Raw genomic sequence first — 27,357 nt, forward strand, 5'->3', positions numbered from 1 at the left:
CAATCACGATGTGACTTTCAGCTTTAATTAAAAAGGTTTAACAGAGTTATTGCATTTGGGAATTAAAGCCATTTATATACAAAGTCCCTCGTATTCAGGAGCTCCAAAGTCATTAGAAAAATGACTGAAAAGCAGATTCAGGTGGGGTCTGTTCCCTCGTTATTCCATAACAGACCAAATAAATCACAGACCTGGAGTTGATTCTGACTATTAAACTTCAACTTAGCTGTTCACTGGAAATCTCCAAAATGAAGTCCAAATACAACCAAAGTGGAAGAAATATTGTTAGCATGGTTATGAAAAACAACTTCACAATGTCTAACCAAGTCAACAGCACTCATGGAGGTGCAGTAGATGCATCACTGCCAAAGCCTCCAATCAGGAGACACCTTAATGAACAGGCTACAAACCACAGGCTACACTGGAGGACAAGAAGGCTAGATTAGCTTTAGCCAGAAAACATCTGAACGGTTCTGCAAAGAACTCTTTCTGTCAGATCAAACTGAGATTAACTTGTCAGATTGATGGAGAAGGAGAGAAAGCTCACGATCTGAAGCGTGTCAAACACAGTGGAGGCGAGGCTGTGGTATGGGCAGGTCTGGCTGCCAGTTGGACCCGGCCTTTACTGATGATGTGACGGCTGATGGAAGCAGCAGGATGGACTGTGACGTGTACAGGGCCGTACTCGCTGCTCACATTCAGACACATGCTGCACACTGATCACGGTGCAGATGGATAATGACCCCAAACAAAACACAAACTGCAATTTTTTTTTTAATAAAACCCCATAAATTAAAGTTGAAAGTCTGTGATTTCAAATTCACCGTGGTGGTGTAATCTCCTGTACGCTGGCTCAGCAGATTCCCAGCATGGGGCATCACACAAAGCTCTTTTCTCAGATGCTGCCTGCATCTCACCATCATGCACAAGCTTTCCTTTGGATGGTGCTCAAAGCTGCAGTACCAAAGACAGTTTGGGGCCTACAGAGTTTCCATCAGGAGGTACCACTCACTGAATCTCCTCTTTTGCACATGCTTTTTACTTTCAGTTTCATGCAGAGTCGGGAGTGTCAGACCTCACCCATGCACTGACTGACACATGACAGCAGCTTTGACCAAACTGCATTATTTCACTCGCAGTGCATGAGGACAGTTGATGAGACGTTCTGCTGCAGGGCCACGTGTTTGGCCTCGTCCTAAGAAGTGATTTAGAGACTCTATTCTTCCTCTGTGGCCTTTTTGGCATACCTGGAAAAAAAAAAGATGCAACATGATGTGATATAAATTACTTGACTATGACAGCAGGAGTATCTTACCCTGTGATAGAGTGGTAACCTGTTCAGGGTGAACCCCGCCCCTCGCCCTATGACAGCTGGGATGGGCTCCAGCCCCGCTGTGGCCCTGAGAGCACTACAGCACACAGCAATAACATTTCTGCAGCACAGTAAAAATGATTTTCTTGATGGTAATGAAACCCAGGAAAATAAAATCTGGAGAAGTTTGAATGTTCCTTTAAACTGCTTGGGCACTTTTAATGAAGCGGTTAGTATTTCCCATATTTATATAAACTTACTCGGGAGAAACTTGATGGTAATTTGACTCTTAAAAAAAAAAGGCGGGTGCTCCTCATTCCCTCCTGTGCTCAGGGTAGTTTAGAGCAGTTTGTCAAGCACTGGGTACTCTCATAAATGGGGAAGAGAGTCATTAAAGATGAAGATGTTAATTTCAGCATGGATGTAACCTTAACAAGTTCCAGTGCAGAATATAATAATGCTGAAGTGAGCGACTAAATTGAGTGCATAAAGGATGGGAGTAATTATTGCTGGCTGTCTCATTCTTATTTATGCAGTTCCCAAAAATATCTGCGGTTGGAGCGCTGCTGATAATGATGGTGGAAACAGCAAAAGGCAAAACTTCCACACAGTGATTGTTTGACTGAACCACAGCGATGCTGCCAGTATACAGTACACATGTGAGCTGTGGGAGCCCAGGAGAATGGATGATCTGAATAACAATGATGAGGAGTGCATTACTCATAGTTCACATGATGCACATATCCAAAGGCTTTCGTTGTCCTTAACAAAAGAGAGACAGGCCACGGGGAAGTGTCATTACTGATGTGCACTGATGCTACTGCTGCACACGAGAGGGGGGGGCAGATAAAGTGGCTGGGAATGGAGGAGGAGGAGGGAAGATGTAAGGGTAGTGGTGGTGTGGTTGAGGGACTCTAATCGTTCTTTGCCAGAGGAGGCTGGGGCGCCCAGGGGAGAGAGAAGATTACCAAGAGATCAATTCCAGCACACGGCTGGCTCTGCTGACATCTCAAGGTAGTGCGCTGCAGTGGCCCCGTGGGACACAGCTGCCAATACAGGGTGGTATTATGGCAGATTTACTGTGAAGGGGACTTCAAGAAAGGCCAGGGGAGGCTTTTGGTGAGAGTTAATAGCTAGAGGATTACATAAAATGTTAAAGTATAACCAGGGGTGGAACTGCCTCACCACGCTAATTTAAAGCTGCAAAAAGAAAAATGTTTTAAAACCAAAATTATCTTCAAGTCCACTTTCACGCCATTTCCAGGGTTTTCAACTACATGTCACTGTGTTCAAGAGTGAGTAAAGTCGATGGCTCAGGTATCACAGAGCTCTGGCTTTTGTAAACGCATGAATTACTGACACAGGACCCGACAACTGTGTGTGAGTCAGGACCGCAAAATGCTCCTTTTGCATAGGTGAAACACTGGAAGCAGGGGGAACAGCAGCAAGATGCAGAACACGACAGCAGGTCTCAATAACAGATGAGACTCAGTCAGGCACAGCCTGGAAACATGGTGGGTTGCAAAGTGGCTTGCAGATGCAACAGCAACTGCAGGCATGCTAAAGCAGCTGAAGCAGAAATTAGGATTCGCCAGTTGGACTTGTAGACGAGTCACAGCAGCTGAGCCATCAGCTGATTATCAGCTGATCTCTGTGGGCTGGTACACATACATCAGCTGATCTGAATTTTATTTCTGCTGTGTAGCTGAAACTGTAAAAAAGCGGATCTTTGGATATTTTGGCAATTTAGTGTTAAAAGTTACAAATGAGAAGAAATGACTGAATCCAAATGTAGAGTAAGAAATATAATAATATATGAAACATACTGTCCTGGTTCAGAAACTTACCTGTTCTTTGGACTCTTGCATTTTAGGGTTTACCTCTAGGCGCATTTCACTTGGCGTTGGGGCACTTTTGACTGAATATATAATCTGCATAACTGCATAAACTTGGCTCTGCTGTAGTACCGGTTTTTTGGGCCTATGTCAACTTGCAATACATCAATATAATCTTTACATCCCAAATTTTATTAATAAGTATGAAAGAAGTCCACAGTACCTAAGGAAAGTAGCTAAAAAGTGCACTAACCCACAAAGAAATTGAAAATCATTTTTTATTTTGACATATTTTCCTGGAAACAGAAATGCCATAGCCAAAGCACATAAAATTCATTTTGAGGTTGTTCACAAGATCCACTCATTTTTATGAACTGTAAGAAAAATGAATAGAATAGAATCCTGTCGTTATACAGGAGGTACAATGAGATCGGGAAAAATGCCTACTGTACAAAATGAATTATTTCCAACAGTCTAATCAAACTTCTGATTGGCCCAGGAAGTTAAACAGGAAGTCACCAAGTCAAACATGCGTTTTCTGCTGTGAGGCCTCGGAGAAGAGAACTGTTCCCCGGCAAATACCTGCGTTTGGCGTCAAGGTGACGTCACTTCCTGTTGCAGTTACTGGCTCGCATGAAACCACGTGATTGTTTATGCTGACAACGTGATGACGGATATTCCAACAGGAAGTGCTGTTAGCAGCTAATTAGACCGGTAAACAGCTGGATTATAATGTTTCCTTGTTTGCGGTTTTTGTGTGATTTCTGCGAACCCATTACCGGAAGGAGACAGCGCTCTCGGGCATGGTGAATACGTGATATGTAAGTGTAAATCCTCTGGTTTAAGATTAAGATTAAGATAGTGTTTATTTGTCACAGGCACAGTTATACACAGTACAATGCACAGTGAAATGTATTTTGTACCTGCAACCATATATACACACACATATAAATAAGAAGAATAAAAATAAAAATAAGTAAATGGTTTTATATGCAAAAAGAATTAGTGCTCTATCTTATGTGGTTGCAATTCGACCAGCATTTAAAAATAGCTCCAGCCGATACCAAGAGGTTAATAACGTCATGTGATGGCACAGGGCTGCAAAACCGCAGCCAGTATCTTCAGTACTTATTTTCTACTGACTCTGAAGTTTGGATCCAATTTTCTGATTTCACGTGAACCCGCTGCCTTGTTCTCGGTCCCCTTTGTGCCACCTTCATTTAAAAGAATCCAGGAAATGCCTCTGATGTGTTGTTGTAAATGAGACATTCAGCCTCTGTTTAAAAACACATGAAACACTAATTCTACAATAATATTTACATATGAATGTATGATTGTATGATGATGCAAATTGGTGCTGCAAAAGTTGTTCAAGATGCCGTCACTGTGAAAAGTGTTGCTCATGCAGTGATGAAGATGAACTCATGAGTTTCCCAACTTCAATAATTATTTCTTCATCTCTGTTCTACCTCATTCCAACGAGACTGTTCAAAGAAATCTTACAGTTAACCACTGCTTCAGTTTGAAGTATTATTATTAATTTATCTCTATTAATAGGTTATATACCACAGACTTTTATGTGGCTCTTGTAATGTGGAAAAAAGCCTTTACTTGAGCCAGCTGTCTTACCTGATTACAGGCTGACTGCCAACCTTCTCTTTATTTCAGAAATTCTCAACAACTATCTATCTATCTATCTATCTATCTATCTATCTATCTATCTATCTATCTATCTATCTATCTATCGTTTGTGTGTAAAAAAGGAGACTTCTCAACACAAAACAGTTAGCCATGGAGTTCCACAGGGTTCTCTGCTGGGTACTTTTTACATCATATATGCTTCCCTTAGGCAATAATATTAGAAAACACTGCATACATGTTCATTGCAGATGATACCCAGCTACATCAATCTATGAAGCAGGATGAGACAAATCAATTAACTGCAGCATGTCTTAAAGGCCTGGATGTCCCTCCCGTTATTTTCTTTTCTTACATTCAGTCAAACCCGAGGTTACTGCACTCAGCTCTAAAAATCTTAGAAACATGGTGTCTAACCAGATCTTTACTCAGGACCGCATCATCCTGGCCTGCAGTAACACTGTGAGGAGGAATCTTGGAGTCATTTTTGACCAGGACATGTATGCATGTAAATAACTGGGAGTTTCTGATTGAACTTGTGATTCAATCTGATGATGGCTTTACCAGGAAAAGTTTGGGGGGTATTTGCACTTTTAAAATGACTTTTATTGTTATTCTATATTATTGTGGTAGCAGCTTGTTTTTGTATGATGTCCAAGACAAATTTCCCTGAGGGTACAATAAAGTATATTTGATTGATTGATTGAATGATTGAATGATTGAATGATTGAAAGACTGGCCGCTGGAGAGTCATGTGGCCATGCGCAGCACATGCTCCATTCTTTAATATAACCCCAGTCTGCAGGGCATAGTAACCAGAGTGTCTGTACACCTGAGCTGCTGCCTCATACAAGTGAACATTAAACTTCAAATTAAAAAGTTAGAAGCAAAAAAAAAAAGAAACAACTACTTTTTAAACTACTTTGTGCTTCACTGATAATGTGTTCCACCTTTTATGTTGATCAGCGTCGCTCCAGGTTCAACTCATTTATCCCATCTGTTTTAAAAAGCTCTGAGTCATTTCAGTAGAGCCGGACTTTCCTGATGAAATCCTCTCTGAATGCTGAGTGCTGCATTTCTCCTGAAAAATACCTGTCTGGATAGAGCAGACTGTTTCAGCACTGAATACCTTCTTTCAAATATTCAGAACAAAATAACGACATAGATTTAACCTGCGTATTTTACTGGTTGATTGGTAGCTACGCTCAGCTTATAATGAACACAGAGTCTGTTGTGAAATATTTCTCAAAATGTCAGATTCAAAGTGCTGTGACGTCATTAAAGACTGAACTTAATGATGAGGACCTGTGGACCACAGGAAACGCATACAAGCACTCAGAGAGGGAAGAGTGAAGGGCAGACAGAGGAGGCTGTTCCTTTAGCTCAGGGTTAGGAGTGTGGGTGTGGGTGTGGGTGTGGGTGGGTGTGAGTGTGGGTGTGGGTGGGTGTCCAAGTGCAGACCTTTGCTTTGCTTAAAACAGACTGACAGCCTGTAACTTTACCTTAAGAATAGTGGGTACAACTGAGGCTATCCTTGGGTGGCTGAACTGCATTCTGGGAACCACTGGCTACTGTATAATGACTTCTTCTTGGAGCATGGTCAGTGTTGTTGTGTACTAAGTGGATATGCTGCCAGTGAGCTGCTCTCCACATGGACGGTTAGCTACTCAAATGTTGTTGCCATAGACTGTATGTAGAAGATGGATGTAGCCACCATGGCTGTGGCATTGTGGGTACCAGCATGTTAAAGTAACCACAGCTGGAGGAGAAAGTGGAGCTCCAATTTATCAGCTAAATGTTTGCAACCTGGTTTTCAAGCTGCATTCATAAAGGTACCTTACATGGGTACCTGCTAATTAGTGCTAATTAATGAGGTGCTACAATTTCACTCAGCAAAACTGCAGCTGCATCTGATCAGGAGGTCCAGCTCAGTGACTCAGTTAGCTAAGGTAAGCTCTGGATGGCTGCCTTTATCAGCACAGTTTGTCAAGTCATCCATGCCCCACCTTTATGCTGTCATAAAACCAAAGAGGAGATTTACTAATGAATAAATAATAACAGTCCCCCATCGTACAGAACAGCAACTGTTTGTGTATCAGCCTGTAAACCTGCTAATAGAGCTGAGACTTTTAACATGGAGGGATTACATCCCTAACCCTAACCCTGAAGCAGCCGTTGGAGGAGTTTTAACTTCATTTTTCAAACCTGGCGGCTGCTGTTTGGTAAATCGGTCACTGCTGCTCGGACTGCAAACAGACACCAAAGAGCTTCTGGTACCAACAATCTTTCCTTATGCCTGCAAATTGCAAATGGATTTGCAGTTATGTTTGAAGAGATTTGCTGCATTGCAGCTACTTAACGTGCTAAAAGGTTTACCACACTTAAGGTCAGGGTGAGTATTAGTGCGAGCTCTGGCTGAGTGATGGTTCCACCAGTCTGGATGCTGCACGGCTGATATCAGTCATCAGTATTACAGGCTGTAGTAATTAGTGATGAACATGCTTCACATTATAAGAGGCTGTATTTCCACTCAAACTCATATGTAACCAAACATTATGCAACATAAGAAAAGCTGAGTGGGATGATAAAGACCGGGCTGATAGCCAATCACCCGAGTGGAAAGTCCAGCCTTGCTGCAGTGACAGCGAAGCCTCCGGTCCCCTTCTTAATGAACATCTGAGTGTTTTTGGGTCATATTAGCCTCATAACCAGCAGCAGATTTGCACAACTGTCCATTTGTTATATAATGAGAAGCGCTGCATTCTTGTGAAGCATGTGGACAGCAGGTTAGTGGATACATCCCTGACTTGTATCTCATGTTCTCATTGTTACTGTTGGGAAGTCACAGCGTGTGGAGACATGTGGTCACATGATCTGCAGAATTTTATACCTGCTACATGTATCTACCCATCCATGCATATTACCTCGACAGTTTGTTCCCGCTGAGGTTCTGCTGCTGTTTCATGCATCCTGTCAATACACTGGAATATATGCATTTCCATCCATCCACCCAGTTCAGGGTCTCATGGAGGCTGGAGCCCATCCCCGCTGACTTTATGCAAGTAGATGAAATTCCCTTTTCACAATATTTTCTAAACGTCTCAGTATAGTGACATTTTTCCATTTCAATCTGTTTCAGTCATAGTCAGTGAAAAAACTGCTTAGCCTTGGATCTGGCTGCTGATGTTAACAGATCATTTCAGCCTGATTGGGGTACCTGGGTCATTTACAGCTTTTAACCCGACTCCACCAGCTGAGTAATCACAGGAAATACCTCAGAGCTTGTTGTATGACATCATCTCGGGGACGTTTGGCTGTTCGGTTTAAGAAGACCTGCAGCCACAGCGATGAAGGTGAAGATGAGCTACTGCACCTTCATACACATAAAACTCAAATAACAGGTCTTAAAACTTCATTTGGCAGCGGGGGTTTCATCAGACTGGAGCCTCAAGATCAGCCCCCCCAATCAGGCCATAATGTGTTATAATATGTTATTACAGTTTCAGTTTAAAAAGCAGAGCCCAACATTCAGTTAGCCTCGTGATCATCTCCTTTGACCCGTTAGCCATCCAGCTGTCGGAGGGACAACTGAAAATGAACTGTTGCATTATGGGAATTGTGAAGGTTTGTTAGCTTTTAGCCACGTTTCCTTTGGTTTTCCTTCAAGTCCCTCACTGCAGCCGTCCTGGTCCTGTTATTAAAAATAATCACCACATTGTGTCGTTAGATGATTTTCTTTTTTTTTAATGTTTTACATCCAGTGAAAAAGGTCACCTAGTATGACATAACCAGGTTACAAACATTATTACTGTTTTGTTAACATTCACTGTTTTAATATCCTTAAATATAACTAACAGCCACAGCGGATGGATTTGCATCGTTAGATTTTGCAGATAAACTTCCACCCTGGACTGTTAAAGTTTACGTTTAGATAAAGAGCTTGCTAAAAAAAAAGGATGATTTTTATGTTAGATGCACATTTTTTTTGGTGGGTAAAGACTTTTTTTAAATATAAAGTTACGTTTCTGCCCGTTTTGTTCACAGATGCCTGAGTCATTGTAGCCGGCGTTTAGCAGTGAAGGGCAGCAGGGACCGTGCTGCTTCTATTTATGGTGAAAGCAAAGTTACAGAGAAAGGCCACAGCTAACAAGGCAGCCTTCCACTTCCACTGTCCCCTGAGGACAGGGGGCACGGGGAGGTCAGATAGAGCTGCAGCCTCGGAGTCCATCAAGGGAACGTTGTTCTCCTGGGCAATTTGCATGCTCTAATATTAATTGCTATTGGAAATGCTTGATTTGATTAAAGAGGGGGAGTCCCAGCGGGGCAGCACGGCTCGGTGCTGCTGAAGAGCAGGGAGTGGCGTCTTTGTGCCTAACCTTGTTATGTTGAAAGGCTGCAGTCAGTCCTCCACACGCACGCGTGCTCGGGAGTTTCTCTGCACACTTTAACATGTGTTTTTTCCACAGATCACTGACACAATAGCTCCTGCATATGAAAGATTTATAGAAAAGGCTTTGCAGACTTATTCAGGAATACACTTGTAAATTTACTGCGACGCACAAACTGTGAAGCGTACACGTGTTTAATAAATAATTTGGATCCACTGAGCTGCATTTGAATTTTCATCAGATTAAACTATTGCAGATACGCAGATAACAAATTTAGCATTCAGACAAGGGTAAAGAATTGATCATGTTGTTTGATATGGAAATGCAGCCTAAGCACACTGTATCAGCCGAGCATTTGCATTCTGCTGATCACTCCTTAATTCATAGCTCAGGTCTCTGCCTGTTTTCTTTTGGCTCTGAAGGATCTTTTGTTTTGACTGCAAAGGGCGGATTTGTCCCTTGGCCTTGGCACAAATAGGAGCTGACAATAAAATATAGCTTGCAGGGGAATTTACAATTGGTAAGAATGAGAAGGAGCACTGCTATTGTGCCACCACAGGCTGATTTACATAAATATGCGCTTGAGCACAAGTACATATGCGCAGCACACGCGTGCAGCATGTTACGACACGGCCACACGACACTCAGCTCACCTGTAATCGCGTATAGGTGTGCATTATGCAGACTTCACTTTGTCTATTTTAGGTTTTGTCCTCCACCCAAGAATTAGCATACAGTACTGAGGCTCAGAGCAGGCTTATCTTAATGGTCTCCTTCAAATGAAACTCAGCGAGTTAAATCTGGAGCACAGCAGACTTTACTTGGTAGATTATTGGACTGCAGAACACCAACTGATGAACTTAGAATTCCTCCGAGGCTTCCACCATTAATTCCTGTCACTGCTCCAGCACACACACACACACACACCCTTCATTTGAAATACTTTATTCAGCCTGCGTTTGGCCCCCCTCTGAACGTTACTGATGATGTAAACGATGCAAACAGAGAGCGTTTCAGTAAAATCTCCATCAGAGGTGCAGACGGTCTTTTCTGCATTTTGTGAATGAGCGTAAACGACGAGGACGGCGTCTCTGGTTTGTGCTCGTGAGGGGATGTTTTGCAGAATCCGCCGCTGCAGCCAGAAATTTGATTCTTAGTGTCATCGCTTTATATTTTTCCTGCGTTGTGTAATTAGTCATCTTAATTTCAAACTGACGCTCCAAAACTAACGTGTGGGTTTCAGCTGACCGGAACCTGCTTGCACGGGTCCAATGAGTTATCGTGTCAGCACTGACAGTCCAAATCCCACTCACCAACTTGTCACATTATGACGCACGGTTGGCCGTGAGCCAGGCGGCCCTTTAGCGCAATCTTAAAATTTGCAGTGAAGTCCAAAAGAACTCAAAAGGAGTCTCTCGATGTGTGAAACAGACACAATGAGACAGCAGGTCAGAGTGCTTGATAAGCCAGGGAAATGTTGGAGATGTTTGCTGCATGTGGAAAAAAATCTGCCTGCAGTGCACGTTTCACCCCAACCAATGACGAGCTTCAAAGTCCTGTTTTCATGTGATTGTAACGTCCACCGCCTCAGCTGCCCCAAATGTGGACTTTGAGGCTTTCATTGTTCCTCACATTGGACACAGACCCTAAAGGAGTTTCCCAGTACCTCGGAAAATGAGCTAAGGAGATACTCATTGTGTTAAAATACTGACCAGGGTTCCTGGCAGGAAGCTGTTGTTGACATAATGTGCTGCATTTTCCCCCCTTTGGGCCCTCAGTCTGTGGAAGTGCAGTGGGCCTTCAGTCACATGGTGCTTTGCATGCTAGCAGAACGAGCACACCAGCATGCTGACAGCTTTCCACGTCCCTCTCTGTTTACCTTCCTGAAATCCTGCTGTTTCTGTGTGGCTGCATCCATCAAAGAGTCAATAACTGACTTTAGTATGTTACATTGTAATTATTCAAACTGTACATAAATGCATGGCCACGAATTCTATTTTTGCTCCATAAACATGTGAGAGGAAGATAATCTGTCAGGAATACTTTTACATGGAATGCTGTCCAGTACTTTTCCACCCCACCTGCTATGACCTCACTAATAAAGAATGAATGAATGAATGAATACCTTTATTAGTCCCACAATGGGGAAGTTACAGTTAACAGAAAGTCGAATTATTATCTTTCTGATAGCTGAAAATGAAGCTTCATAAAAACAACATTTATGGCTGAGACGTTGGTTTTGAGTGCATTGACCTCATTAAGCTGCCTGTAAATGTACGACTTACCTCACTGGGTTGGTTTCAATCCTCCAGCTTCACCTGCATCAGCCGAAGCGTGAGGCCTCACATGCAGAGTTTTGATAAGCAGTATACTTTTCCCTCAACAGGGGGAGATGTGGTTCTGTCATGTCTGCCTCAGCCCCGTGTCAGTGAGAGGCGCACCTTGTCGAGACACCTCGGCTCTCAGACAGTGATGAGTGCAGCCGTCCTGCCACGCCACCCGCAGGCTGCTGATCTGGTTTGAACTTGCTGTTTTTATGTTATTTAACAGGATTTTCATAGCAGTGTGTCACTCCCTGCAGTCTGTCACTTCCCCTGACTGAGCACATACGGACCCAGGGAGCCGGCTGGGAGTTCATCATGGTTGTCTAAACAGGGAAAAACTGATTCTGCGTGCCTTCAGCTTACGCTGCAGTTACTGGGAACTTAAAAATATATGTCTTGGATAGACAGCATCAGTTCCAAAGGTCCACTGGATATTATGAAACCAAGCGTGCGCATCCCCATGGCATGCTGGGTCACAGGTCAAAAGAGAGCAGCAAGGTTAATTGCTTTAGCTAAAGCCGTGGCATGTTAGCCGTTTGCAGTACTCACACAGAGCACATGCTTCAATGAGTGCAGCATAGCAAATAACTGAAATGAACCATGACCTGATGAAAATCTGTGTCAGCATCTCGCAGAGATATTTATGTCAAAGAGCCTCAGTGGTCAAAGACATCAGCGAGCATTTGAGCTTTAAGCTAAGTCGCTTATTTCATATCATTTTATCTCAGTGGCCCTTTTCTCTCCCACCTGCCCCGTACAGGTGACATCCTGTTTTCATAGGCACTAAGGTCACATTTACCTCTGACATCATTATTAGGCTTTTCGTGTGTCATTAATGTCTCACATGAGCCGTAGCCACAGATAAAGCAGCCTATCCTGAGCCAGTCTGATCCATATACTCTTACTTTGCTTAAAGAGTACTTCGTCTCAAATCTTTCTTAGCATCAAATGCTAACCTCCTGCTAGCTTGAAAGACTTCTGAAAAGTTTGTAGCTTGCTTCTTCCCAGCGGAGAGCAGCAGAAGCTTCAAAATCTTCGAAGGAACTCGGAGAGTAGCTTAGTACCAAGCTGGAGTTTTCCAGGTGGAGCTGGATCCCAGCAGTCATGGCTGGAACACATTTCTCCAATTCAAAATGGTCCACTAACTTTGTTTCCAGTCAACCAATCAGAGCGTCTCTTACAAAGCAAAAAAAAATCAACTGATTTTTTAAGGACGTTTGATTGGTGATTTATTTTAGAGGTCCCCAACCCTCACGCCCCAGACTGGTACTGGTCCGCACTTAAAGAATAAATAACTTACATTATTTCCATTTATTATCAGAGTCTGAACAATGTGTAGTGCTATCAACACTGATGGCATAATTCACTTTTGTATACATGTCCGGTTATGGTTATGGTTATGGTTAGGTTGTTTGTTCACCGTCTTTAATGTTGTGATTCATGTAATGGTCGCGGTCTCTTTAAGAGTCCCGATGACGTTTTTTTTGCTGTTGGTGTTTTTTTGGCTAGCTCTTTTCCGGTGTTAATAAACACGACTCACGGAGTCTTAAAGTGAGAAGTTTCCCGTTCGTTTTTCCACGCAAGGTTAACTTCCACACTGGTGACCCCGACGTTTGTTACTGGACGTATCCAGATCACCATGACCGCCAACGCTGTGTCTCTCAAGCTACCCGAATTCTGGGAATCGTCTGCTTCAGCTTGGTTTGCTCAGACTGAGGCACAGTTTGCCTTGCGCCAGATAACCGCCGACGAAACTAAATACTACTACGTGGTATCGGCCCTGGGCAGTTCTACGGCATCGAGAGTGGTGAGCCTTCTTACTCACCCTCCTCCAACAAGAAAGTATGAAACTCTGAAGGAATACTTACTGCAAACATTCGGACTGTCTGACGCCGAGAGGGCCAATAGGCTTTTTTCTCTTCAAGGGCTCGGTGACAGCAAGCCCTCGGAGCTCATGGACCGCATGCTCGCTCTGCTCGGTGACAATAAGCCGGATTTCCTTTTTGTACACCTTTTCCTGCGCCAACTGCCTGCCTACGTGAGAGCCGCTTTAGCCAACACTGTCAGCACTGATTGCAGAGAACTGGATGCGGAAGCCGACAAGTGCTTCCTGGCTAGTCAGCAGCCTTGCGCGGCTGCCTCCCTCCCTGCCGGTGATTTCTCCGAAGTACGGAATGATCACACGCTCGTCGCAGCAGCAGCCCCGCGTCGGCAGCCGTCTTCCGGTTTGTGCTACTACCATGCCAGGTTTGGCTCCAAGGCCAAACGATGCCGCTCTCCCTGCAGCTTCAGCGGGGTGGGAAACGCCAAGGCCGGCGCTCGTTAGTGGCCGTGAGCGTCGGCCATGTCGGCAGGCTGCCCTTCATCCACGACTCCATTTCCGGCCGGCGTTTCCTCTGCGACACAGGGGCGCAGCGCAGTCTCCTGCCTGCTTCACAAGTGGACGTTGTAGCTGACACCCACGGCCCCCCCACGGAAGCCGCTAATGGCAGCCCCATCCGTACGTACGGCACAAGACATGTTGAACTGTGTTTTGGGGGGCAACGCTTTGGCTGGGACTTTGTGACTGCCAAAGTCGCTGTTCCCCTCTTAGGGGCAGATTTTTTGTGTGCATATGGGCTGTTGGTGGACGTTAAAAATCAGGGCTTGATCAACGCTGTTACCTTCTGCTCTTATGCATGCACGCTCGGAGCCTCTGACGCAGCACACCTCTCCAGCCTGCTCTCTGTCACGGACAGTTTCCAGCATCTGCTTGCTGAGTTTCCAGCACTCACACAGCCCACCTTCTCCTCTTCCACAGCCAAGCACGGTGTTGAGCATCACATTGACACCACTGGCCCGCCTGTATACGCTCGTGCTCGGCGCCTCGAGCCAAGCAAGCTTGCCGTGGCCAAGGCGGAGTTCGAGTCCATGGAGCGTATGGGGATTGTTCGACGCTCCAACAGCCCTTGGGCCTCCCCCCTTCACCTCGTCCCTAAACCCGGAGGGGGCTGGCGTCCTTGCGGGGACTACCGACGGCTCAACGACGCGACAACGCCTGACCGCTACCCAGTGCCACACATCCAGGATTTTTCAGCGCACCTGGCCGGTACGGTCATTTTTTCAAAGGTGGACCTGATCAGAGGATACCATCAGGTGCCCGTACACCCTCTCGACATCCCAAAAACAGCTGTAATCACACCGTTTGGATTATGTGAGTTTCTGCGCACACCATTCGGCCTCAAGAATGCTGCTCAGACTTTCCAGCGGCTCATGGACTCTGTGCTACGAGATCTCCCTTTCCTGTTTGTGTACCTGGATGACATCCTGGTGGCCAGTTCATCACCTTCAGAGCACCTTGTGCACCTTCGCACGTTGTTCGAGCGGCTGACCGAGCACGGGCTCATCATCAATCCAGCCAAGTGCGAGTTTGGCCTGTCCACCATAGACTTTCTGGGGCACAGAGTCACGAAGGATGGGGTCGTTCCTCTTCCGTCAAAAGTCGAGGCCATCACCACTTTTCCACGCCCAGTCACTGTCAAAGCCCTGCAGGAGTTTCTAGGCATGGTTAATTTCTACCACCGTTTTCTCCCTGGGGCCGCCCAAACCATGCGACCCTTATACGAGGCCCTGAAAGGCAGCACACCCAGACAGCCTGTGGGCTGGAGCCCGGAAAGAGACAAGGCTTTTGTCGACGCTAAGTCAGCCTTGGCTAAGGCCGCCATGTTGGCCCATCCAGCCTCCTCCGCCCCAATCGCACTTACCACGGATGCCTCGGACTACGCAGTCGGTGCGGTTTACGAACAGTGGGTGGGTGATGCTTGGCAGCCCCTTGCCTTTTTCAGCAGGCAATTGCGCCCCAGCGAACGGAAGTATAGCACCTTCGACCGGGAGCTCCTTGGTGTATACCTCGCCATCCGACACTTTCGTTCGCTGCTGGAGGGACGCCAGTTCACCGTTTTTGTGGACCACAAGCCTCTGACGTTCGCCATGTCCAAAGTCACTCAGCCATGGTCCGGCAGGCAGCAACGGCAGCTGACTTACATTTCGGAACTCACAACGGACATTGCACACCTTTCCGGAAAGAACAACCATGTCGCAGACTGCCTCTCCCGTGCTGTCGCAGGGGCGGTGCACCTCGGTTTGGACTACGGCAGCATGGCAGCTGACCAGGCCACAGACACGGAAGTGCAGGCTTGCCGTTCATCCAATACTGGGCTGCGCCTACAAGATGTGACATTCGACGAGGCTGGCACCACTCTGCTTTGCGACATCTCCATGGGCCCTCCTAGGCCTGTGGTGCCTGCGAAATGGAGGCGACCCGTTTTTGATGCCATCCACGGCCTCTCGCATCCTGGAACCAAGGCCTCACAACGGCTGGTGGCAGCCAAGTTTGTGTGGCATGGACTTAAAAAGGACGTGAGGGACTGGGCAAACACCTGTGTGGCATGCCAACGTGCCAAAGTACACCGCCACACTAAAGCGCCACTGGAACAGTTTCGAGTGCCGGAACGGCGATTCGACCACGTCAACATCGACCTAGTCGGCCCACTTCCACCCTCGCAGGGTTACACCCATGTGCTCACTATGGTCGACAGGACCACACGGTGGGCGGAGGCTGTTCCTCTCTCATCCATAACATCAGCGGATGTGGCACGGGCATTTATTGGCACCTGGGTGTCCCGTTTTGGCACCCCTTCAGACATTTCCTCAGACCGTGGCGTTCAGTTTACCTCTGAGCTTTGGAACGCTGTTGCAGCGAGCTTGGGGGTTAAACTCCACCGCACCACGGCCTACCACCCCCAGAGTAATGGCCTCTGTGAACGTTTTCACAGGTCGATGAAAGCCTCCTTGCGGGCCAGCCTGACGGGCAGTTCCTGGGCGGACAAACTCCCATGGGTCATGCTGGGCATCCGGACAGCACCTAAGGAAGACCTCCAGGCCTCCTCCGCGGAGCTGGTCTATGGCCAGCCGCTGCGGGTCCCTGGGGATTTCGTCCCCAGCACCACGACCCCTTGGTCAGCTGCACTCCAGCGCTCCAGCCTGTTGGACAATGCCAGACGGTTTGCTCCACTTCCTACTTCCTGCCATGGTTTGCCGAACTCTCACGTCCCCAGGGGCCTGCAGTCTACGGGCTACGTTTTCATTCGAGTAGATGGTCGCCGCGGACCCCTCCGGCCGCCTTATGAGGGCCCCTTCCGTGTCATGGGCACTGGAGCCAAGCACTTTGTGGTGGACGTGGGGGGCAAAGCGGAGACTATATCCGTGGACCTCCTTAAACCAGCTCACCTAGATCCGGCTGGGCCGGTCGAGTTGGCGCTGCCCCCAAAACGAGGTCGGCCCCTGACTAGGCCCCCTTTTCCCGTTCCGCCTGCCCCTCAACCATGCCGCAGCAGAGCCCCTCAGCCGGCCGCTGAGGACGCGGTTCTGCCTCCTCCCGTTCGGCGGAGCCGTGCCGGGCGTTTGCTTCGCCCACCACGCCGTTGATGTTTTCTTCTTCAGGTTTTCTGTTGTAGTGAATTCTGGGGGGGCATGTGTAGTGCTATCAACACTGATGGCATAATTCACTTTTGTATACATGTCCAGTTATGGTTATGGTTATGGTTAGGTTGTTTGTTCACCGTCTTTAATGTTGTGATTCATGTAATGGTCGCGGTCTCTTTAAGAGTCCCGATGACGTTTTTTTGCTGTTGGTGTTTTTTTGGCTAGCTCTTTTCCGGTGTTAATAAACACGACTCACGGAGTCTTAAAGTGAGAAGTTTCCCGTTCGTTTTTCCACGCAAGGTTAACTTCCACAATGTTTTATTTTGAAAAATGGGCGGATTTTCTCCGTTACATCCATCTGTGACTCTCGCTTGACGTGTCAAGACGCTTCTCTCGGTCACGTGATAGTCACCGCTAAAATTAATCCCACAAGCTTCACTGGTTCCCGCGCCTGTCTAACGAAATAGGTTGGTTGACCTACAAAACACTTGTTTCAATATTTGAGTGCTCAACTAGAGTAGAAAAACGCCATATAAGAACGAGTCCATTTACCATTTATATTTAGCAACACCGGGGATAGCAGTGAGGCGGACCCAGCCAAGTCAAGCTGACTCTCTCCAGCGCAACACCGCGGCTCTGCAGCCTCTCCGGGCGAAATCAAAGCTTGTATTGGTGTGTGTGCCGGTTGATACTGTGAGGCCGAACCCAGCCAACCCACAAGCAAAAATGAGCTGCAGAGGAACAAGCTCAGGGCTCACTCTGATTCAGCGTTTCGCTCTTGTCGGATGGCTTCTGCAGGTCCTGATTTTTCCTGATGTTAATTCCAATAAAATCACCTCCTAAATCAGTTGGATTTTCACCTACCTCGGATGGAAAATCTGCTCCCACTGTGATACATTTCCAATTAAATGTGATTCATAAGCCGGATGAGTTTAGCGCTAAAGCCCTCCCCAGCTCCAGTCCGCCCACTTCCATGCACCGGCTCGTTCATGCACAACTACACACACTAACAACGCCTGGAGACGCTTTAGTGTCTGTATCAGTTCATTTCACTGTAGACAATCATGGCAGCAGGAGGCAAGTGTGAGCTACAAACTCGCACTTACGAGCAAAAGTGTGAGATTATAAAATTTGCGGAAGAAGCAACTGCAGCGAAATTCGATATTAGACCTCAAACTGTCTAACAGATATTTTGAAGAATCGGATTTTATCCAACTTACACTTAAGATGGATTTTTTTTTACAAGTCGGATGAAATTCAATAGGCCATCTGAATCCGACTGAGGTGATTTCTACTGTATTTGTGTATCTTATTTTGAAGGCATGTTTAAATGTTACCATGGCGTCCAGAGAGGATGTTATTCATGCTGTGGCGCGGCGTTAGCAGGACGCTGCTGATAGAGCTGCACACGAATACACAGTGGATTCACATTTATTATTATACTTTATCACACTATTGATTACGGTTGTATCATTATTTTGATGTATTTATCCGCCACACCTTAAAAACACTGAACCGGACCGAGGCTCAAAAAAGGTTGGGGACCACTAATTTATTTGGTTATGAAATGGTTGTGAGGAGAGACACACACACACACACACACACACAGTGTGGTCTTTGCATTTGGACCATTTGTTTCTATGTAACAGCTTCATGCTGTGCACAGACACCTGTGTGTGTGCGTTCTGTGTTGCTGCAGTGTTACACTTACTGTCTGCTCTGTCACAACCTGCCAGCTTAGCTGAGCAGGATGAATCAGCAGAACCAGAGCTCAGGTCTCCTGTGGCAGCCGAATCTTTGAAACTGTTTCCATGAATGATCATGTTTTCTTTGTTTCATTTTCTTCTGATAACAGGATAAAATAACGTCTTGGAAATATATTTCCCATTCCATGACAGACATCCAGAAAACGTTTAGAGTGATATCCAGCAGACAGAGGAGGTTATGTCTCTGACAGCAGTAAGAACAGAGCAGAAACAGGCTTTTCAGCAAGGTACTAATATTTAGGGGGTTTTAACAAATTTAACATTCAGTGTTTAGTGAGCTGTTTGGGTTGAAGTGCAGTTTGTTACAGTGGCCTCAAAAAGGACTTAGACAGTCAGACTATAAATAAAATAAATGACTATAAATAAATGACCAAAAAAGTATTTTTAGACATTTTCCAACTAACTAGTAAAGATTTCCCTGGATGTGTGATTGTGATGAACAGTAACTGTAGTTCCTGTGTTTGGAGCACCGTCTGAACCTGAAGGGAATTTACTTGAATAAACTGGTTTTGGTAAAAGCCAGTAGAGAAATGGCCGAAACGAGTGATGTGAGCTCAAAGAGGTCAAGCGCTGCCGTTTGGACAAAGTCGGTCATTCTTTTTGTTGGCTCATAACGGCAAGAACCTCGAAGCTTTTATCTGTGGAAAAGCTCATAGATGGAGGACGGCACACCGGCAGCCTGAGGACGATCAGGAGCTGGAACCACATCAGAGCGGGTTAGAAACATAGACCGAGAATTAAGTTACTTCACACGGCTACAGTAATAGGATCAACAAGTATTTGCAAAGAAGGAGACTGAAATGGCAGGAACACAAAGACAGAGTCTTCTTCTGGAGACTTGTACTATTTTAGATTCAGCCTACATGGATCTGATGGTAGAAGGTTTGTGTGAAGGAAGCCGGGGAGGAACTCCAACCAGCACTAAAGGTGCAAAGAGATGGGAACGTTTAAATCTGAGGGTGGTGTTTTAAAAGTGTGTGGGTGAACTTATGTGTCTTGATGCAGTCATGAACTCTGAAGCAGAAGAAACCACATATGAATGTTCTGCTCAGGAGAAAAATAGTCAGTCTTCTAATGGACCTCCCAAAGTTGTCGTCGACTTTCGGCCGCTCCCTTTAGCCGGGGCTTAAAGTGGGATTTGGTGGGTGGAGGGAGATTGGGTGCAGCAGTGCAGCATGGGGGAAAGAGCTGCTTAGAAATAAGTCACATGATAACTAAAGAAAATCATTGTGCACAGGCTGATCAGCTGACCTGAATTCAGCAAATGTTTAACGAGCTGTCACAGACTGAGTGAACCTGATCAGCATCATGACTGTAGATATAAGTGATGTCAGCTACCCTAAGTGTACCCTTACACTGAAGTCCAACACAGTGCATCACTGCACACCTCAACACAATACAGCAAACTAGCCTAACTACCAAACTGACAAATACATTTTCATGCAAAAAACACAAAATTAGCGTACTTAGTAGTACAGTTAGTGTACTTAGTCCAGTTAGTTTAATTTCACTTACTGAACAGTCGTTACCTTTGAAAACGATCTCTCATCTTCCTCCTTTCTCACATCCTTCTCCATCACTGTGTGTCGCACATTGTTTCCTCTCCCAGCAGCTGCACGTTGGAAACAGTGTGTGTGTTTGTTGAGCTGTTTAAAAAGTTGTTTTAGAAATGACCTGCCACATCAAAACTGTATTAATGTAGTCATCACAGGGATGAGACACCTTCACGACCTCTGCTCCTCGCATCTCCACCATTACTCTCCTCCCTCTCATCCACACTCATGGATCCTGTCTCGTCTCTGCTGACTTTCTTTCTCCAGAGCTTACCTCCACCTCTCCAGACTCTCCTCCACCTGCTCTCACTACAGCTCACAAGATCATGTGCAACCAACTCTAACTCAGTCCGAGTTCTTAAAGCCAGTGAAAATATAAGGTTACATTTCAAAAATGACACGTAAAAAATGCTTTACTGTTATGATTTGTAAGGACCCTTCACCATAATTAGTCCCAGGTAGCTTGTTATCCAAGTATCCAACAGATCAGAATCCGTTCTGCTGCAGGATGATATTAAGGATAATATTACAAGTGTTTCTTCACATTTTCAGTGTAACACTGGTTGTATTTCCTGTTTGTTCCCTTCTCTTTTCTCTGGGAACTGTCCGCTTAGCTGAGTCTACTGTTAACTGAACAAGGACATGAAAATGGATTAAAGGACCTGGCAAATGTTTCGACATTCATCCACCTCTAATCAAGACGGAGTAATCATTCATCACGTCTGTAAATGAGAGGCAGAGGTGTACATGTAGAGCCGCGCTGCTCTGAGCCATCACTAATTTGCAGTACATGAATCCTGTGCAACACACACACACACACACACACACACACACACACACACACACACACAGGTTATAAAATTCCTTTGCATACGTGTCAGTCCAGACTCGTGTGCTGAACGTCAGTTTGAGCTGTTGGCAGGAAAAGAAAGGGTTCGGCTCTCAGCTGCTCGTTGCTGTCTTTACCTCCGTGATAATAGCGGCACTTAATGAAGTTTATCGACTACACCGTCCAATTAGAACTGAGACATTTCAGCAGGCAGGTATATTAAAGCCTGCAGTGACTTACAAGTCTTCAGAAATTGAACTGAAGCATTAAAGAAAAGGGAAACCGTTACGATGATGAAGTTGTCACCACTGCGTGATCTGTAAGGTCTGCATTTTGAAATGAAGCCTCTGCTGCTGTGCACCCACACGACACACAGCACTGCCTGTCTGTGCATCTGCAGCCTCATAAATATGATCACTGATTTAAAGATGGAGAGACCCAACAAAAAAACCCACTACAACACAATTTTGTCCAGTTTACACTGCTCCATGACAGCATGCTTCAGACAGCCACTGAAGCTCTCTTAAGAGAGAGGATGAGAAGAATATCACTCTGCTGATGTTCACAGCTTTCATCTGCTAAATAAGTCGGATGAAACGACCGGCGGGTCAGGCAGCCAGGACGGCCTCCGTGACTCATCCTTCTGCCTCTTCCTGTTTTGAGTTGGGTTAAATTTACCACTGCCAGGTGACGCACTGAAGATTGTGAGTTGCTTCTCAGTGATGCAGAACAAAAAGTGGGCGATACAGCTCGCAGGTCAGACATTAATTATTTGGTGTCCCAAAAATCAAACTGAGTGATGAAGCTAGACATCGCTGGCTTGCATGGCAGCAGTTCTTTTTTATCTCTTTTGATATTGCCCCGAAGGTTTAGCTTAGATGTGATTAAGACTAAATTTAGATTCAGAGTGAGTTTCAAGTTGGATACTGAAAAGTACCAAAATATAAATAAATATAAAGTGGCAGGTTGGGCCACATATTTCTTTCTGCATGCTTTATCATCCATCACACATTTGCTTTTGACATTTTTCCTCCTGCAGATGTGTTTCAGCTTTGTGCACTAGATGGCACTGTGCACATGCCTGTGAAAGGCCCAATAAATACTGTGACTGGATCAAAGCTCACAAACATCCAATATGATCACTTATTGACACCGTGTTTTGTATTTAGACTTCACCCCATCAGGCAGTCTTTGTTGCTGTGAGAACAGGTCTGAAATGGACTGCACAAATCCACACAGTAATTTACTCCCCGTCCAGCATCTCGGTGCAGCCAGCGTAATACATACAGAGGCTCGGTTGACTCAGCAAAGGTCACCGAAGATGACGCTACACTCTGAGAGTGAATTAGCCAGGGGTCCCTGCCAGAGCCAGGTGCTGAGCCGTTAGCCCTCGTTGGCTCACAGCCAGGCGATAAAAGTCAAGTCCTGGAAACCGATGTCCTGCAGAAGCCAAGTCTAACTTGAGCACTGCGCTGGCCAGCTAATCCAGGGGTTGAATAAAATGTCAGCCTGGCTCAGCACACCTGTTTGGCACGACTGTAAAGCTGCTTTGTCCAATGCTATGCAGTGCAGCTGGGCCACCAGCCTACAGGTCCATCCAGACTGAGTTATGGCCAAGTTTATGGTTTCAAAGGGTCAGTCCACCCAGATGACAAAAAACAAAATCATATTTTCTCAGTGACCTTTCGTGGTATCTAGCTAAGGCAGGGAAGTCCCAGTACTCCTAACCGGCAGCTGCCCAGTATGTTTCCATGTGCATTTATGAGTGCTCTATGAATATGCACAGTTTCATGGAGTCCATATATGACAGTAAAATCTTTTAATAAAATACATTTTGTTTCATACATGGAGCAACATTAAGCAACAATATTAATCCTGCTAACAGGCGAACTGAACACCATCTCATGGTGCATTGTCCTGTTGGGACACTTTGGGCCCTGCTGCTCATGTGGATGTGACTTTGACAGATCACACTCTCTTAAACATTTCTGCACAGTGCCCACCCATAGCACTACTTAGGATTCCACCAGGTGCACTGCAGCATGTTTTGGATCCCTAAAGTGGCTCGGCGCTCCGCATTGCTAAAAATATGCAACAAGTCCATTTTAAATGGAAGCCATGTCAGGCTGCACAGGGAGCAGATGAGGAAGGCTCCATCCTCATCTGCTCCATGCGTGATCTGAAGCTGTGCAAACTCGGAATAAACCCACGTCTGAGATGTAAAGTCGCCGCCATACATCCAGTGTATTCCTAGGGTAACAGAGGCCCTATGCAGGCGTATGCAGTATAATGCATCCCAGCATCCCACAGAAACTGATCAGAAACACGGCAAAGTCCAGACTTCAATCCGGTTAGGCATCGTGAGATGTGACTGAACAAGACTGATCCAGTGAAGCCCCTGGATATGAATAGTTTGTTATTTTATCAACATTTTTTTTTCAATAAAAGCTGACACTAAAAGTAATTTAATATGTATGATTCTGTAAATAATCTTGAAATATCCTGTTGCCATGACGGGTGCTTTAGGGTGCTCATCTTGGTTATGGACAATTCATAGTTTGCTTTACTTTTAAGATTAGGCTTAAAACTTTCCTTTATGATCAAGCTTATAGTTAGGGCTGGATCAGCTGACCCTGAACCCTCCCTTAGTTAAGCTGCTATAGGCCTAGGCTGCTGGGGGGGGGCGCTATCTCCCTCCCCTCACCTGCAACAGGGAGGCTGCCCCTCCCTGAGCCTGGTTCTGATGGAGGTTTCTTCCTGTTAAAAGGGAGTTTTTCCTTCCTACTGTCACCAAGTGCTGCTCATAGGGGGTCGTTTTGACTGTTGGGTTTTCTCCTTATTATTGTGCAGTTTTTACCTTACAGTATAAAGCACCTTGAGGTGATTGTTGTTGTGATTTGGCACTATATAAATAAAATTGAATTGAATTATTTGCTTGGGATTTTGCATCTTGGCCAACACAGGCTGTTGCATCTTTTTAATCAGTAAATAGAAAAGTCCTTGGAGTCCCTGCATATTATTTTTGGTTTTGAATGAACTGAGAAAGAAAAAATCAAACAGGCCACACGCCAGACCAGTGAGTGTAGACTCCATTTCAAACAGTGTATCCATCTCTGCTGAGAAAGCTCAGCTTTGTGAACATGTGCTCAGAGGTGGGTGGATCAAAGCTTTAAATACTGAGAATCAATGCTAGCCTCAATATTTGCAAAAAAGCAAACAAACCTGTATTTACTGTATCTTTAAACAATTCTATGTCAAAGTGATCAACTTATAGCAGTGGCTGCTTTTTATAATAGAAAACAGATACTGATGCCAACTCGTGACTCACAGCATGATTGTGTCACACACACATGAACCTGAGTAACATCATTCTTAATCCAGAGGCTTTAATATGATGTGGGTCTACCCTTTGCAGCTATAAGAGCTTCAGCTCTTCTGGGAAGGCTTTCCACAGGTTTAGGAGTGTTTATGGGAATTTCTGACCATTCTTCCAGAAGCACATTTGTGTAATTCATCCCACAGGTGTTCTATCAGGCTGAGGTCAGGACTCTGTGCAGGCCAGTCAAGTTCTTCCACACCAAACTGGCTCATCCATGTCTTTACGGAGCTGCTTTGTGCACTGGTGATGTAAGGCTTGGATGCAGCTGCCATGGAAACCCATTCATGAAGCTCTAACTGTTCTTGAGCTGATCTGAAGGCCACATGAAGGTTGGAGGTCTGTAGTGATTGACTCTGCAGAAAGTTGGTGACCTCTGTGCACTATGACCCTCAGCATCCTCTGACCCCACTCTGTGATTTTACATGGCCTACCACTTCATGGCTGAGCTGCTGTTGTTCCCAATCACTTCCACTTTGTTATAATCCCACTAACAGCTGACTGTGGAATATTTAGCAGTGACTGGACTTGTTGCACAGGTATCATCCTATCACGGTACCACGCTGGACCCATTCTTTCACTAATGTTTGTAGAAGCAGTCTGCATGCCTAGGTGCTTGGTTTATACACCTGTGGAAGAGACTGGAACACCTGAATCCAATGATTTGGATGGATGAGTGAAGACTTTTGGCTGTATAGTGCATGTCTATTCCTAATATATAACCAGAAGTGCTTCTTTGAACCATCCTTAGCTTGTTCTACCATACATTTATAATCTGGGTGAATGGAAACATATTCTTTTTATGAGAAATTGGTCACAGACTTCTGAATGTGTATCTGTTGAGTGCGTTTTGTAGAACAGGGACATTGTTTCTTTAGAGACAGACTGCTATTAACACCTCTAAAGGGGTAATGATGTGATTATAGTTAATAGTACAGCATTTCCTTTCTTACATAATGCAGCCTGACAGAATCTCTCCTTAAGCCTGGCATACACAGTCTGATTTTGGGCTGTTCCAGACGAAAGATGACGAACATGAATAAATCAAGGTAATATCTTCGGGTGGTCATTAAGAGAAGTTCAAAACTGGCTGTAGTTATGTTCTGCTGACCAAATATCTCAGAACAAAGTGTTAACAGCTCCAGAAATTTAGGATGACCATCTGACTGCCTATGTCTACAAACCAACCAATGCAGTCTGAAACGATACGCCGACCTGTGCAAAATGAGATGGAACTCGTGCAGGCGTGTGTAAAACAAACGGTTTGTAGCTGCGTTGTAGCAGAAGCTTATCTTTTATCTAGCTGTTATCGTGACTGAGCTAAAATACATATATCATAGACAGCGTCCTCCCCATTGACTATTATGGGAATGTCATGTAGGCATCATGATGTCACCGACAACATTTGAATCCATGTTAGCTGTAGCCTTAGCTAAAGCTAGGGAGCCTGATTAGCATAAACTGTACAGGTGCAAGAAATGAACTAATGTCAAATGTAAACAGCTGACTGAAGCAGACTTCAGGTTTAGTGAAAGTCTGACTCACCTTTGGAGCCATTAGTGTAACTGCAGATTTTGGTGATTCTGTGTTGGCTTTATCTTTCAGCCCCCTGAGTTTGCAGCGCTGTCCTGCCCATTCTTACACCCCCTCATTACATCCATGTTGCTCACTGTGGCTTGCCATTAAATTTTAAGATTGCTAAAAATTACAAAATGAAAACTTAATACATCCCATCTGAAACACCCACATCTTTGAAACATGGAAACTTCTTCAAATCCACATAAGAAACCTGATTTCTGCCCTTCATGATGACTCGATTTGACTTCATGTGGGTGAACTGATCCTTTCAGTCTCTTCATTAAGCATGTTTGATGGACAATATATATATACAAATATACATACATTTTAACATATAGAGTACTCATGATCTTATGCACCTCCTGCAAATATCCAACAATGAAACTCACACGTGTAAGAAAAAAAGAAATATAATAATGAAATTGTATGTCATGCATAGCTTGGTGCTTTGTAAATGAGGTTTGTCGAGTAAGCGGCGCCTGTGGTTGCACGCTCATGAATAAAGAGAGAAATTGAGTCACTGCTTTCAGCATTCAGTGGGAAAAAAGAGGTGTACATTTCAAAGGACTGAAAACAGGTGGTACAAGTTCAAAGATGCCATTGAATACTTGTCTTGAGAATAATAAAGCTGTGGTTTCCTGTTCAATATATCTGTGATACTGCCCCAGACTTCATATGCTCAAAATAAGAGTTCATCCACATATCATTGGCTCCATCTGTTTGTGCAGCCGCTTCGCACAAACACACATCATCAGTGGAGTGGGCAGCTTAACAAAGCCTATCCAAACTAGTTTGTAGAGCAGCTGAATTTATTGACAATGCATTTCAGATCTTTTTTTTTTTCAAGTAATATTAAAGAAGAATAGAAGTTGCAAAAAAACGGTCCAGACATCAGAAATGCATAATTCACTCATATCAGTCAAAGATATTTAATTCAGCAGAGGCTTTGTGTCTTTTATCAGAGAGATTGTTATGAATGTCTTAATATAACCAGGGCTCATTCGTCAGAAATCATATAAAGGATCTTATTATAATACTGAAAATGTAATGTCTTACATATCTGTTTATTGTTCACTTGATAAAAAGGAATAAGGCCAGCAGAGCACAACAGTGAAGACATCAAAAACAGAGATGCTTCTGAAGTTCAGCATCTTATTTAAAATTCATCTACAAAGTAATGCAACCAGTGTTGATTCAGCTCCTTGTTGCTAAATGCTGTCAGGGGCTCCGTGTGGGACGCTGAAGGCTGGATTTGTATGTGAAGTCTTCCATATGCTCCTGTGTGTTTGGCATCT

The sequence above is a fragment of the Archocentrus centrarchus genome, chromosome 1 (genome assembly GCF_007364275.1).
Source record: "Archocentrus centrarchus isolate MPI-CPG fArcCen1 chromosome 1, fArcCen1, whole genome shotgun sequence".
NCBI lineage: Eukaryota > Metazoa > Chordata > Actinopteri > Cichliformes > Cichlidae > Archocentrus > Archocentrus centrarchus.